Raw genomic sequence first — 13,211 nt, 5'->3', positions numbered from 1 at the left:
GGCCCAGCCACAACCAACACTCCTCGCCCACAGCTGAGCTTGGCTGCAGGGGGCCTCCAGGCCTCCATAGGTGGTGGCGGCAGCAGCAACATGTACAGCGCCTCAGCCATCCCCACCGAGACCCACGCCCAGCTGCAGGACAAACCAGGCCTCTGTGACTGCCCACCGCGCATGGAAACCTCTCTTCCAGTGGCTGCCCTGCCAAGGAAGCCCCCGGGTGGCGATGCTTGCACTGGGACTGCTGTGGTGGGCACTAGGTAGCGTGGGCTATGCGGATGTGGTGCCTGGGTGAGAGCAGGGCCACCACCATGGCGCAGGAGCAGGCGCCCGAGGTCTATGGTCAATGCCCTGGGCTGCGAAAGGGACAGGAGATGCAGGAGTTCGGAGGGATGTAGCTGCCTTGGGAGGGTTGGGGGGGGGGTGAGGGACCTGTGTGTGTGTGTGTGTGTGTGTGTGTGTGTGTGTGTGTGTGTGTAAGAGAGAGAGGGGCAGCTTATTTTCGGGGGAGGGCATATATTTAGGCCCACCCCAAAAATCAGGCTTGGCGTTATTTTCGGGACATGTCCTATTCGGGGAAACATGATACATGCTAGTTAACTCCGAAGCAATTCTGCAAATATTCCACTTCCTTACTTACGGTATCTGTCCCAAAGACGTCAACGGTTACGTGGTGGATTTCCAAAATGTGTCTCCTTTTTCTAGGAGCAATATTTTTGTAGGTTCTGAAGTCCCCAGAGATTTCACCTGCTGATTCACTGATATTGCAATGGTAGGCAGGGTGAAAACACATGGCCTTTTGTATTTGTATTTTTATTTTTTTGTAAATAACCTTTGAGAAATTTGTTGCCTTTTAACATTTAATATCGATTTTCTGGAAAACTTAACACAGCTAATTTAAGCTTTAAATTATTTTATTTTTATTTTATTTTATTTTATTTTTCAATTTATATACCGCCCTTCTCCCTAAGGACTCAGGGCGGTGCACAGCCAGAATTAAGAACATGAACTACAAATATTAAGAACAATTAAAATATATATAAATTTGGCCCAAAAATTTAAAAATCACAAACCAATTAAAACATTTTAAAAATTTAAAAATTTCTTCTTAAGCCAGCCCGGCTTGCTGGAAAAAGTGGGTTTTAAGGGCACGGCGGAAGGCACTGAGGTCTTGGATTCTCCTTATCTCTGGGGGCAGCTGATTCCAGAGGGTAGGTGCCCCCACAGAGAAGGCTCTCCCCCTGGGGGTCACCAGCCTACATTATTTGGCTGATGGCACCCTGAGGAGGCCCTCTCTGTGGGAGCGCACGGGTCGATGGGAGGTCGTCGGTAGCAGCAGGCGGTCTCGAAGATAGCTAGGCCCTATGCCATTTTAAAAATAAGAATAGAATTGGATACAGTATTTGCTACAGAGTCTAAAGGCAATATGTTAAACATGGGTGTGTCAGCTACGTGTAGCCCAATATATGCCAACTGCCTACTGTTGGTGTAAGTAAAGTTACTTATTACAGGTAGTCCTGTACAGGACTTTACAACAGTTCATTTAGTGACCATTCAAAGTTACAACAGCACTGAAAAAAAGTGGCTTATGACTGTTTTTCACAGATATGACATTTTCAGCATCCCCATGATCGGGGTGAAATCCAGCAGGTTCTGACAGGTTCTGGAGAACCAGTAGCGGAAATTTTGAGCAGTTCAGAAAACCAGCAAATACCACCTCTGGCTGGCCCCAGAGTGGGGTGGGAATGGAGATTTTGCAATATCCTTCCCCTGGAGTTGGGTGAGAATGGAAATTTTGCAGTATCCTTCCCCTGCCATGCCCACCAAGCCACCCCATGCCCACCAAGCCACGCCCACAGAACCGGTAGTAAAAAAAATTTGGATTTCACCACTGCCCATGATCATGTGATCAAAATTAAGATGCTTGACAACTGGTTCATATTTATGAGGGTTGCTATGTCCCGAGGTCATGTGAACACCTTTTGTGACCTTCTGAGAAGCCAAATCAATGGGGAAGCCTGATTCACTTAACAACTGTATTACTAGCACTTAGCAATAGCACTTAGATTTATATACCGCTTCACAGTGCTTCACAGCCCTCTCTAATCGATCAGAGTCAGCCTATTGCCCCCAACAATCTGGGTCCTCATTTTCCCACCTTGGAAGGATGGAAGGCTGAGTCAACCTTGAGCCTGGTGAGACTCGAGCTGCCAAATTGCAGGCAGCTGGTAGTTAACAGAAGTAGCCTGCAGTACTGCACTCTAACCACTGCACTACCGTGGCTCTTACTTACTAACTTATCAACTGCAGTGCAGGGGTGGGTTCTACTTACCTTTTCTACCGGTTCACAACGGGGCCGCATGCACTCTTCTGCGCATGTGCAGAAGCATTTTGATAACGTCGGGGTCAGTGGGTGGAGCCTCCCACCGATTTTACTACCGGTTCTATAGAACCGGTGTGAACCGGGGGCAACCACCACTGCTGCAGTGATTCACTTAACAGTTGAGGCAAGAAAGGTCGTAAAATGGGGCAAAACTCACTTAACAAATGTCTCACTTAACAACAGAAATATTGGGCTCAATTGTGGCCATAAGTCGAGGACTACCTGTACTAACAGGTTTAGGCATTACCTTTGTCACCTTTTCTACTGAGATGGCTCTATGCTTTTAACATTAATTTTGCTACTGTAGCAGTAAAACCAACATAGATGAAGGTTTTTTTGTGTGACTTAGAGTTTATTTTAAAAAATAGTGTGGTGTACAGGTAGTCCCCAACTTACCATCATTCATTCAGTGACTGTTGGAAATTACAAGGACACAGAAAAAAGAGACAACTGGTCCTGGCACTTAATGATTGTAGCACTCCCAGCATCCCCATGTTCAATGTGATTAAAATGCAGGCGCTTGGCAACCAGAATATATCAATGACAGTTGCAGTGTCCCAGGGTCATGTGATTGTCATTTGTGATCTTCATAGTCAGCCTCCAAAAAGCAAAGTCAATACAGAAAGCTAGATACATTTAATGACTATGTCATTCACTTAGCAATTGCAGTGATTTGCTTAATCATGGCAAAAAAGGGGGTAAAATTGGGCATATCTCACTTAACAAAACCTGGTTTAGCAATGGAAAGTCTATGGTCATAAATCAAGGACTATCTGTTGTGGTTAAGGTGCACTGGGAGAACCTTTGTCCAAGTCCACCTTCGACCATGGAAACTTACTGGGCAGGGGTGGGTTCTAATTTTTTTTATTACCGGTTCTGTGGGCGTGGCTTATTTTGTGGGTGTAGCTTGATAGTCATGTGACAATTCTTTAGGATTTAGCAGAGGTACTGGTCTACCAGGCTTTTAACTGCTTGCAGAGCTGTACCGGTCTACTCATTTATTTTTGCAGGCACCGGTCTACTCATTTGTTTTGGGAGGCACTGGTCTACCCATTTATTTTTGCAGGCACCGGTCTACTCATTTGTTTTTGGAGGCACCGGTCTACCACCGAACTGCCTTTTACCACTGATCAGCTGTAGGGCGGCCCTTTGAAGCCCCGCGGCAAGAGTTTAAACAGTTTTTTTTCCCTCTAGCCATCAGCTGGGACTCAGGAGGCAGCAATAGATTGGGGGTGGAGCCAAATAAAAGGTAAGAATAACACGGGGGCGTGGCGGGGGGGGAAAGAACCGGTTCGGTGACATCATATTGTCACCGCTACTGGCTTGGCGGAACCGGGAGGAACCCACCATTGTTATTGGGGAACTTTGCCAACAAGTTTCTTTCCCAGTATCTGGAGGTTATGGAGATCTGGATGGGGAAGAACAGACTTTGAATTAACTCTAGCAAGACTGAGTGACTATGGATTTTAGGGCTCCCCGCACCTGGGGACCTTCCATGGCAGTACTCAGTACCCAGAAAGAATGGGTGTTCAATGGGGAAGGGGTACTCTTGAACATTTGGTTGAAAGAGAACGGGAGCATATGGCAGCAATGGTTAGGAAAGCCTTTTCATAATTCCATTCCGTACATAGGAGTGCCCTTGGAGACCATCCAGAACTCCAATGGTCCAGAATACAGTGCTGCTGGTAGTTATGAATGCACCATGGTATATCTGTGAAATCTCTCCCTTTCTGAATTGCAGCACCTGCCAGTAGGTTTCCAGGTGCAGTTCAAGATACTGGTTAACACCCAAAAAGCCCTTCACAGCACGTGATCCCATTCCTTATGGGGGGAACCAATTATAATTTTTCCCCAAGATCTGATTTAGTGAGAGTGCTTCAGATTCCCCTTGATGAAATCGTGTCAGCTGGTGTGACCTAAGAGGCATGCCTTTTCTGACAAAGCATCTACTATATGGAGTGACACCCCCCCCCCAAGATTTGGATAGCTCCCACCAATTTTTTGAGACCTTGAAAACTTGACTCTTCTCCCAGATATTGGTCAAGGATATTGGATAGGCCCATTTTCTAATGGTTTGGAATGTGATTGTGGTTGGATATCCTATAATGTGGTTATCTTCATTTCTAGACTGAAGAATTGCAAGTTGGACAGTCATATACACTTATTAAAAATATCTTGTGATTGTCTGAATACAAACGCTGTTTTGTCTTGTATCAGTAATGAAATTGTGATGCATGTTTTGTCATGTGGCCTCCTTATCCCCCTATCGTGGACTTCTGGGCCAATAAAATCTTATTACTTCCTTTCTGTGCCACTATCTATTTAAAAAAAAAAAATCATTTTAGATGTTGAGGTCTGAGTGAAGAAGTAAGTAAATGCTGGAAAAATGCTAATAGAAGATGTGTGAGATTTTAATCAATTTATCTTATTCTCTATTATTTCAATCTATATCTTGCTTTTTCTAACCTGTAAAACATTTAGGAGAGTAAATATGAATTTTTTTTTAAAAAAATCAGGAATTACTGTATTTTTCACCCAAAAGTGGGTGGATATGTCTGTGTGTCTTATAAAGCGAACGTTGCTGAAGCCCCGCCTACTCGCCTGCCCCCGCCCTTCAACCTTTGCCTCCCAGCAATTTGCCTCCTTGCAGAAAACAACAAACAGCATGGTTTAGCACGAGCAGCTGATTGGCAGTTGGATTGGCCTCCCAGAATACTGCTGATCAGCTGTTTCAGGCTGCGTGGATCGCTACCACACATCACCGCCACCACTTATTGCCGCCTCTGTGTGCCCCATTTTCTACCTCTATGCATCCCATTCTTGGCCTCTGCATGTCCCATTTTTGGCCCATTCCAGGCGGCGGGGATTGCTGCTGCCGCTCGCCGCCAGCAATCCCCGCCGTCTGGAATGGGCCGAAAACGGGACACGCAGAGGCCGAAAATGTGGTGATGGTGATGGTGGCGGTAGGTGGTGATAGTGGCGTTGATCCCTGAAACCTGGAACAGCTGATCGGCGGTATTCCAGGAGCTCAATCCAACCGCCAACCAGCTGCTTGTGCTAAATAAGGCTGTGCTGAAGCTGACCAGTGTCCATTAAGGTGCTGTAAAAAAAGTTAAGTGGCTAGGTTGAAAACTAGTACAATTTTATACATTCTTAGTATGACCACATCTGGAATACTGTATCCAGTTTTGGTTGCCACATTACAAAAAATATGTTAACATTTTGGAAAAAGGGCAGAGAAGAGCAACTAACATGATTAAAGTCCTGGGGACTAAAATATATGAAGAACGGTTGAAGGATTTGGGTATGGGCAGTCTAGAGAAAAGAAGGGCTGGGGTGACATAATAGCAGTATTCCAGTATTTGAGTGGCTGCCAGAAAGAAGAGGAGGTCAACTTATTTTCAAAGCACCAGAAGGCAAGAACAATGGATGGAAACTAATCAAGGAGAAAAGCAGCCTGGAATTAAGGAAAAACTTCCCAGCAGTGAGAACAATTAACCAGTGAAACGGCTTGTCTTCAGAAATTGTGGGTGCTTCATCACTGGAGTTTTTTAAGAAGAGATTGGATAGCCAATTGTCTGAAATGGTATAGGGTCTTCTGCTTGAGCAGGGGGTTGGACTAGAAGACCTCCAAGATCCCTTCCAGCTCTATTCTGATAAAGATTAAATGTTGGTCCTCTTGAGTCCCAAATCAATTGTATACTGAGAGAGACATCTGCCTGCGAATATTGGCGCTCCTCTTACATGCATTATTATACAGAGAAGAAAATGTTGCTAAGGATATTCCCTCCCTCTTACTCCCATTACTTTAATGTATTTCTGGTTAAATACAGATTAGCAGAATTACTGCATCTCTCATGTTCTGAAGATCAATTTAAAGGTGCCTCTCAGGTTTTCTTTCGGCTGTCTGCTTTCCATTCTTTCAGAAATATGCCACTAGAGGGAACTGTATAACAAAGCAACTTTCCATGCTGGTAGATTGCGCAATCTGTGCAAAATTTCCTTCTATTTACTAGTAAATTGACTGTTTATATAGAAAGGTGCATAAGTGTTTAGAGCGCCTAAATTGCAAAACCCTTTAAATTAAGAGATTGCTTATAGATATTTTCTTCAGATCCAAAATATCTTCATTGAAAAATTGACCTTTGTTTTTAACATGGACACACACACACGTTCCTTTACAGCTCAGAGGTTTGTGTCCTCGTTTCAAACTACATTGCTAAACCAGGTATGCTCATACACTGCTGTGAAGAAAAACCCATGGCTATTGGAAGAAATTTCAGGCAGGTGCTATGTTTACAGCCCTGAAGCTTTCATGGGCCTTTTGGAGTAGACTCCAAAGCACAGCATAATTGTAGTTTTCAGTGATTCTTTATGGACATCTGGATGCAGAGAACATTACAGTTTAGCTGTCCTTGGACTTTGCCTTCTATCAACCCCAGCTAACAAGGCCAAGGAATGTGGGAGTTCTGGTTTGCAAACATCATTTGGGGAAAAGATTGTCTTGTTCTGAACTGAGACAACTTTTTCCATGTGATGGATCCCAATTTTAAAATATTTAGGAGTTTGTGAAAGTGAGGTCTTGTCAGGATCAGCCTCCTTTCATTATCCAAGAAAGAAAAAACCCGACTCCATTTTCATAGAGAAAGGTAACTTTTACTGGATAAGAACTGAATGCAGTCAAAGAAAAGCAAGGTCTGAAGCAAAGGTGTGAAAATCACATATAGAAAGCATCCCCCCCCCCCAACTGTCCAGCATAAATCATCCAATCCACAGGTTCTCCAGGGGTCATGTGGGAGCAAACATCTGGCAGTGTCATCCTCTTGCTATGACACGACCGTTGACCTTGAGACATTATCAGCTTCAAAGAAAACGCTGCAGCAAAGAATTACTTTCCTTTTCCTCCAGCTCGCTTCCCCCCTCAAGAGTCCCAAGAGCTCCTCCCTCCCCCTGTTTCATGGCAGCCAAGCAAGCAAGCAATGAAAGAGTGGAGGCTGACAGGTCTAGTGCTGTTGAGCAACCCGTATACTAGAGAGAGAGAGAGAGAGAAAAAAAAAGAAAGAAAGAGAAAGAGAAAGAAAGAAAGAAAGAAAGAAAGAAAGAAAGAAAGAAAAGAAAGAAAAGAAAGAAAGAAAGAAAGAAAGAAAGATGAAATCAAAGGCTGACAAAGAAATATTCTGGCATATGAATATTGGAATATGGGAATGGAATTAATTTCAGTTTAATAAAAGATACAGTTATTTAATAAAAGAAACTGGTGCTTGTCAATAGGCTAAGTTTGCCTTCTGCTGACATGTTTAGGAACAGGTATGTAGAATAATAACTTGAACACTCCTGAGAGGCTGTAGATTCAAAACCTGAAAGAAAAAGAGCAGGGCCAATTTAAGATATTTAGCTATCTTAGATAAGAGATGAGATGGATGAATGCTATTCCATGTAGAGAATTATTTGTGTAAGTCTCCTCATGAATACTTGATAATATCTCTCCAGGAGAATGGTTCTCTACCAAAGCTAAGGGTAGGAAGCAATCCAGACTCCTCACAGTTTGGGTCATCAACATGGCCATCTGTTGCCTGATACGGTCAATTCATCCTGCATAATTGGCTTGAACTTACTGCAAACTGCTTTTGCTTTTCATTCATTTTCATTTAGATGGCCATCGTTCTGAAAATTGTCTACATTAATCATGCTCATTAGTCTCAATGCAACTGGTCAACATCATTAATGGAACCTTATGGATGACTTCCTAATCTCCTTCTTCTACAGAATAACAGAATAAAGCGTTTGAAGAGATCTTGGAGGTCTTCTAGTCCAACCCCCTGCTCAAGCAGGAAACCCTATACCAGTGATGGCTAACCTTTTTGCCATCGTGTGCCAAGAGCGGGTGTGTGTGTGCGAGTGTCACATACACACATGCCCACACCCATAATTCTATGCGCCCCGCCCCTGCACATGTGTATGCAAACCCCCGCTCCTGGAACGAGATGGCATGGTGGGGCCATTTTTTGCTCTTCCCCAGGCTCCAGGGCCTTTCTAGGAGCTTGGGGAGGGCGAAAACGGCCTTCCCCACCCCCGGGGGGAGGCCCTCTGGAGGCCAGAAACAGCCCATTTGACAACTTCCAATTTCCAATTTCCGGCCTCCAGAGGGCCTCCGGGGGGATGGGGAAGGCCGTTTTCACTTCCCCAAGCTCCTAGAAAGGCTCTAGAGGCTGGAGAGAAAGAAAAACGGGCCTCCCCCCCCCAAGGCCCTCCGGAGGCAGAAAACAGCCTGTTTCCTTACTTCCAGTGGGCCCAAAAGGCCTGAAAATTAGCTGGTCCGCACGCACATGCGCGCCGGAGCTGAGCTTGCATGCCCACCGATATGGCTATACATGCCATCTGTGGCACACATGCCATAGGTTCACCATCATGGCCCTATACATTTCAGACAAATGGTTGACCAATCTCTTCTTTAAAACCTCCAGTGTTGGAGCACCCACAACTTCTAGAAGTGAATCATTCCACTGATTAATTGTTCTGTCAGGAAATTTGTCCTTAGTTGTAGGTTGCTTCTCTCCTTGGTTAGTTTCCATCCATTGCTTCTTGAGGTGCTTTGGAGAATAACACTTCTAATGCTTTAGAGCAGTGTTTCTCAATCTTGGCCACTGGACGATGTATGGACTCCAACTCCCAGAATTCTGGGAGTTGAAGTCCACACATCGTCCAGCGGCCAAGGTTGAGAAAAACTGCTTTAGAGAATAACTCGTAACACTTCTATGTTTCTTTCTGCTTGTTCCATCATTTTTCTTACTTGAAAAAACAAAGAAGTGGCAGAAAACCATAAGATCTTTTGTTGTAGGAAAGGATGAATCTTCTCTGAGAGTATCATTTATGTCTGGGAGAGCCAAAGGCTCTTCGCTGAAAACTGCCTAGCCACAAAGCTCACTGGCCTTTAGAAATCCCATCTTAATCTTCACAGATTAAGAGAGAAAGCGAGAGAGAAAGAAACGAGAGAAGCTCAGAAAAATACTCCTCACTCAGTTCTCATATTTTTGTTCTTCTAGATACCCCCAAGACATATGGGAGGGGAAAAAAACCTGGACTCCAGTGAGAAAAGATCAATTCGTATAATACAAATGCTACTTTCATTCTTTGCAGATGGTTTCACTGTGATTCAGGTCCCTTTTCCTCTTGAAGAGGTTTCCCTCTTGGGTACATTATGACTGGTATCAACAGTATTTTTTCTTGCAAGGTAGTCCTTCCAAATTTTTAATAACACCTGTTCTCTGAATTATAATGTAGAGAAAGGGAAGGGAGAGAAACGCATATAATGGTTTTTTAAAATTTATTTTAGAGCAATATCACATGTATAAAATCCAGTCTTTCTGAGTTTGTTTTGAGCAAAGAACTTAAGCTAAATGTTTATGAGAAGAATACCTGGTGAAAACTTTCTTGGTGAAAGCTTTCGCTTAGAATAAAGTGAGATTTCTCACCACTACACTAATATTGCAAGTCCTCCTGATTCAGTTTGGCTATAAACCAAACTGATTCAGATTCCAGAAAGATATTGCATTATATACTCTGCTGCAGTGGTGAAATCTGAACTGGTTTGCTACCGGTTCGCTGGCCACGCTTGCGCGCTGCGTGTCAAACGCACACGGCGTGTGCATGCGCAGTGCGCACCAAAGGAGGCTTGGGAAGGTAAGTAGAACAGCAGGGGGGAATCAGCTGTGGCGTGCTGCGATTTAGCATCGCTAGAAAGCAGGATTTCCTGCTTTATTTTTTGCTTTATTTTTTCTTTTATTCTTTTAATACCATCAGTGGAAAAAAGTATACATTATGATATATGGAAAGAAGGAGAACTCTGGTCCTGTAGACCAGCGGTCACAAACTGGTGGTCCGTGGACCACTGGTGGTCTGTGAGAAAATTTTGGTGGTCCGCAGAAAAATTATTTGCATTTTTTTATATTGCACTAAACCAGGGGTCCTCAAACTATGGCCCCTGGGCTGGATATGTGCAATGAACGCTTGTGTTGCTGCAGAAAGTCTCCCCATTCGGGGTCTTTTTGTGTGGGTTGTGGGGGACAGAAACTCCAACTTGGGGTCTGCTTCAGCCTCCTGGTACGGGGCTTTGGGCGAAGGCTGGTGGGAAGTGCTGCTGGTGGCGAAGAGCCTGAGGGCTTCGTTTCAGTGGGAGAGCATCATGGCCTGGAACTGGCTGACCATCTCAGCCTGCTGAGCCTCCAGGCGCTGGTACCTGGCCTTGTACTCCCGCAAGTCTTCCCTCTGCTTGGAAAGCCTATGCTCATAGTCCTGAGTGAGGTGCTTCTACTGAGACTCCTTGGTCAGATCCAATGAGCTGTTTTGCCAACTCTTTCTTGTGGTGGCTGCTTAGCTCCAACAACTGCTTCCTGTTGGGGCCCTAAGGAGCCCGGGTGGGGAGGCGAGGAGGGGTGAGTAGAGGCTGGTGAGGCGCCCCTCAATGTGAGTGACATTTAGTTAGCCATGCCCACCCAGTCACATGACCATCTAGCCACGCCCACCCAGCCAGTCATTAGGCAGATCATATTAGTGGTCCGTGGGATTTAAAATTATGAATTTAGTGGTCCCTGAGGTCCGAAAGGTTGGGGACCCCTGCTGTAGACCATTGCTGGATTTAAAAATGCAGGTAGTCCTTGATTTAGAACCACAACTGAGCCCCAAATTTCTGTTGCTAAGCGAGACAGTTAACTGAATTTTGTTCCACTTTACAACCTCTCCTGCCACATTTGTTAAGTGAATCACTGCAGTTGTTAAGTGAATCTGGTTTCCCCCCATTGGCTTTGCTTGTCAGAAGGTCGAAAGAGCTGATCACATGACAGTTGTCAGGAGACTGCAACTGTCATAAATATGAACCAGTTGCCAAGCATCCAAATTCTGATTACGTAACCAAAACAGTCATAAATGTGAAAAATGGTCATGAGTCACATTTTTCATTGTAACTTCAAATGATCATTAAATGAATAGTAGTAAGTTGAGGGCTACCTGTAGCATTTTGGCAATATTTCCACTTTTATGTCTATGGCCTGCCTGCCTTCTACATTTACCCTGTCAAAAATAACATGGCTCGAAAATGAAATACGTAAATTGTATTTGGGAATAACAAAAAAGAAGGTTGGAATAGATCATAAAAATCAACAAATAATTATGTCGTAAGTTGTAAAAGAAGTGACCCGATCAATATTCTGTTCATAAAATATGTATGTAAAAGAAAAATTTAATAAAACTTGTCAAAAGAAACTTGTCAAAGAAAAAAAAAAGAATAACGTGGCTTGAAGTGTGCACACAAGATAAGGAACAGCTTCAATATTTGGTCCTATTCAAAGAATCCTTAGATGAATAATCTATGCAGATCCGATGATGTGGGTAATCGAAAGCACAAAAGCAATAAAGAAAAGAGATATGTGGAAAATGTAAGCCACTTTTATGGACTAGGAGAATATATACATCCTACACGTAGACAGACCTACATATACATGTGTGTGAGAAAATAAATTACAATTTGATGTCCGCAAGGAAAAAAACTATGCTGAACTGGGATCTGGCATTTCTTGGGAGAAAAAAATAAGCATTTTGAATTGTTTCACAAGTACAGAATTGTAGCTATGTCCTTAATAACAGGGCATGACTTTAAGAAAATGATAGTGTAAGATAGCATGCATAGATTACCAATAAGCCATTATAATACTGCTATCTATGTTACGAGTACTACAATGTAATCAGCTTTGCTAGAGAATTATGTTGGGGAATACTATTTACATGAAAATCCCCAGGATCATCTGGCAGAAGCTGTTTAGATATAAAGGGAAATACAAGATTATTCACCTTTGATAGAGACAGATAAACTTCACATTAGAGGCCCACTACAGTAATTTTAATCATCCTATTATCAAAGGACATCATTAGTTACTTCAATGGTTGCTCCATCTTCCTCCTCTGTTTCTAAGAATCTATAGCATTGTCAGCAGGATTTAATCCTGAAATGCCATTTAATTCAGTAGTGAGAGCAAATTAACTGTTTATTGAACTTGCAAAATTAATGCATACACTTTCTAGTTGAGGAAGAATTATTCCACTTACATTACTTTTCTCAGTTGTCAAACAGGAATGCTTTCACACCAATCTCTGACAACCTTTTCCAAAGTATTCTGGTATACTCGTTTAAGAGCTCAACTAAAAAGTCAAGAGTACCACTTTGGGATCGTTAATCCCCAAGCTCATGTAACTGGCAAATTAGTTTAATTACCTCAAAGAGGAAAATCAATAGAAAAAGCTGCCATATCTTTTTAAAGTGCTCTTTAGCCAACTTTGTGACAAATGGCAGCAAACATCATCCAATGACCATCAGGTAGCTGTCATTTTAATTCTCACAATATCTTTCTGGAATGCAGATCCTTTTAATTTCTTCTAATACCATTCAAAGAGGTGGTGTGAGAAGAGCACGCTGGGAATTTAAAATGGCAGCTACCCGGTACTGATCAAAACGTTGAATTTTAAAGGAAGCCTAGATCAAGGAGCAGATGTTGCTCGGAATGAGGGTCAGGGGAAGTCACCCTGCAGATTTTAAGGCTGTGACTCTGTTTAACCACAATTTTTTTTCAGCGTTTGCTAATGCCTAATAATGGACAGCAAACTGCTTTTCTTCTTGACCGTTGCATTAAGGGTTTTTCCCTATTGAAGGTTTTCATCCTGTTGTCTTTTCATTTTGAGCCATATCCTCTCTTTCATATGCCCACACCCCAATGCCACCACCCAATTCCATCTATCTATCTATCTATCTATCTATCTATCTATCTATCTATCTATCTATCTA

The 13,211-nt window shown here is 43.2% G+C and overlaps 1 long non-coding RNA gene across 1 annotated transcript in view; it reads left to right on the top strand.

Annotated features, from left to right (window-relative positions):
- The window catches only part of LOC132709181 (uncharacterized), a 28,494-nt gene that overhangs the window by 3,827 nt on the left and 11,456 nt on the right, over window positions 1-13,211 (top strand). The window contains exon 2 of the long non-coding RNA XR_009620233.2: window positions 3,575-3,629. This is a non-coding gene — a long non-coding RNA (uncharacterized LOC132709181). The remainder of the gene's footprint in view (window positions 1-3,574; window positions 3,630-13,211) is intronic.

The sequence above is a fragment of the Pantherophis guttatus genome, chromosome 3 (assembly GCF_059756535.1).
Source record: "Pantherophis guttatus breed Tessera chromosome 3, ASM5975653v1, whole genome shotgun sequence".
NCBI lineage: Eukaryota > Metazoa > Chordata > Lepidosauria > Squamata > Colubridae > Pantherophis > Pantherophis guttatus.
This window is presented reverse-complemented; position numbering and strand designations above follow the sequence as displayed.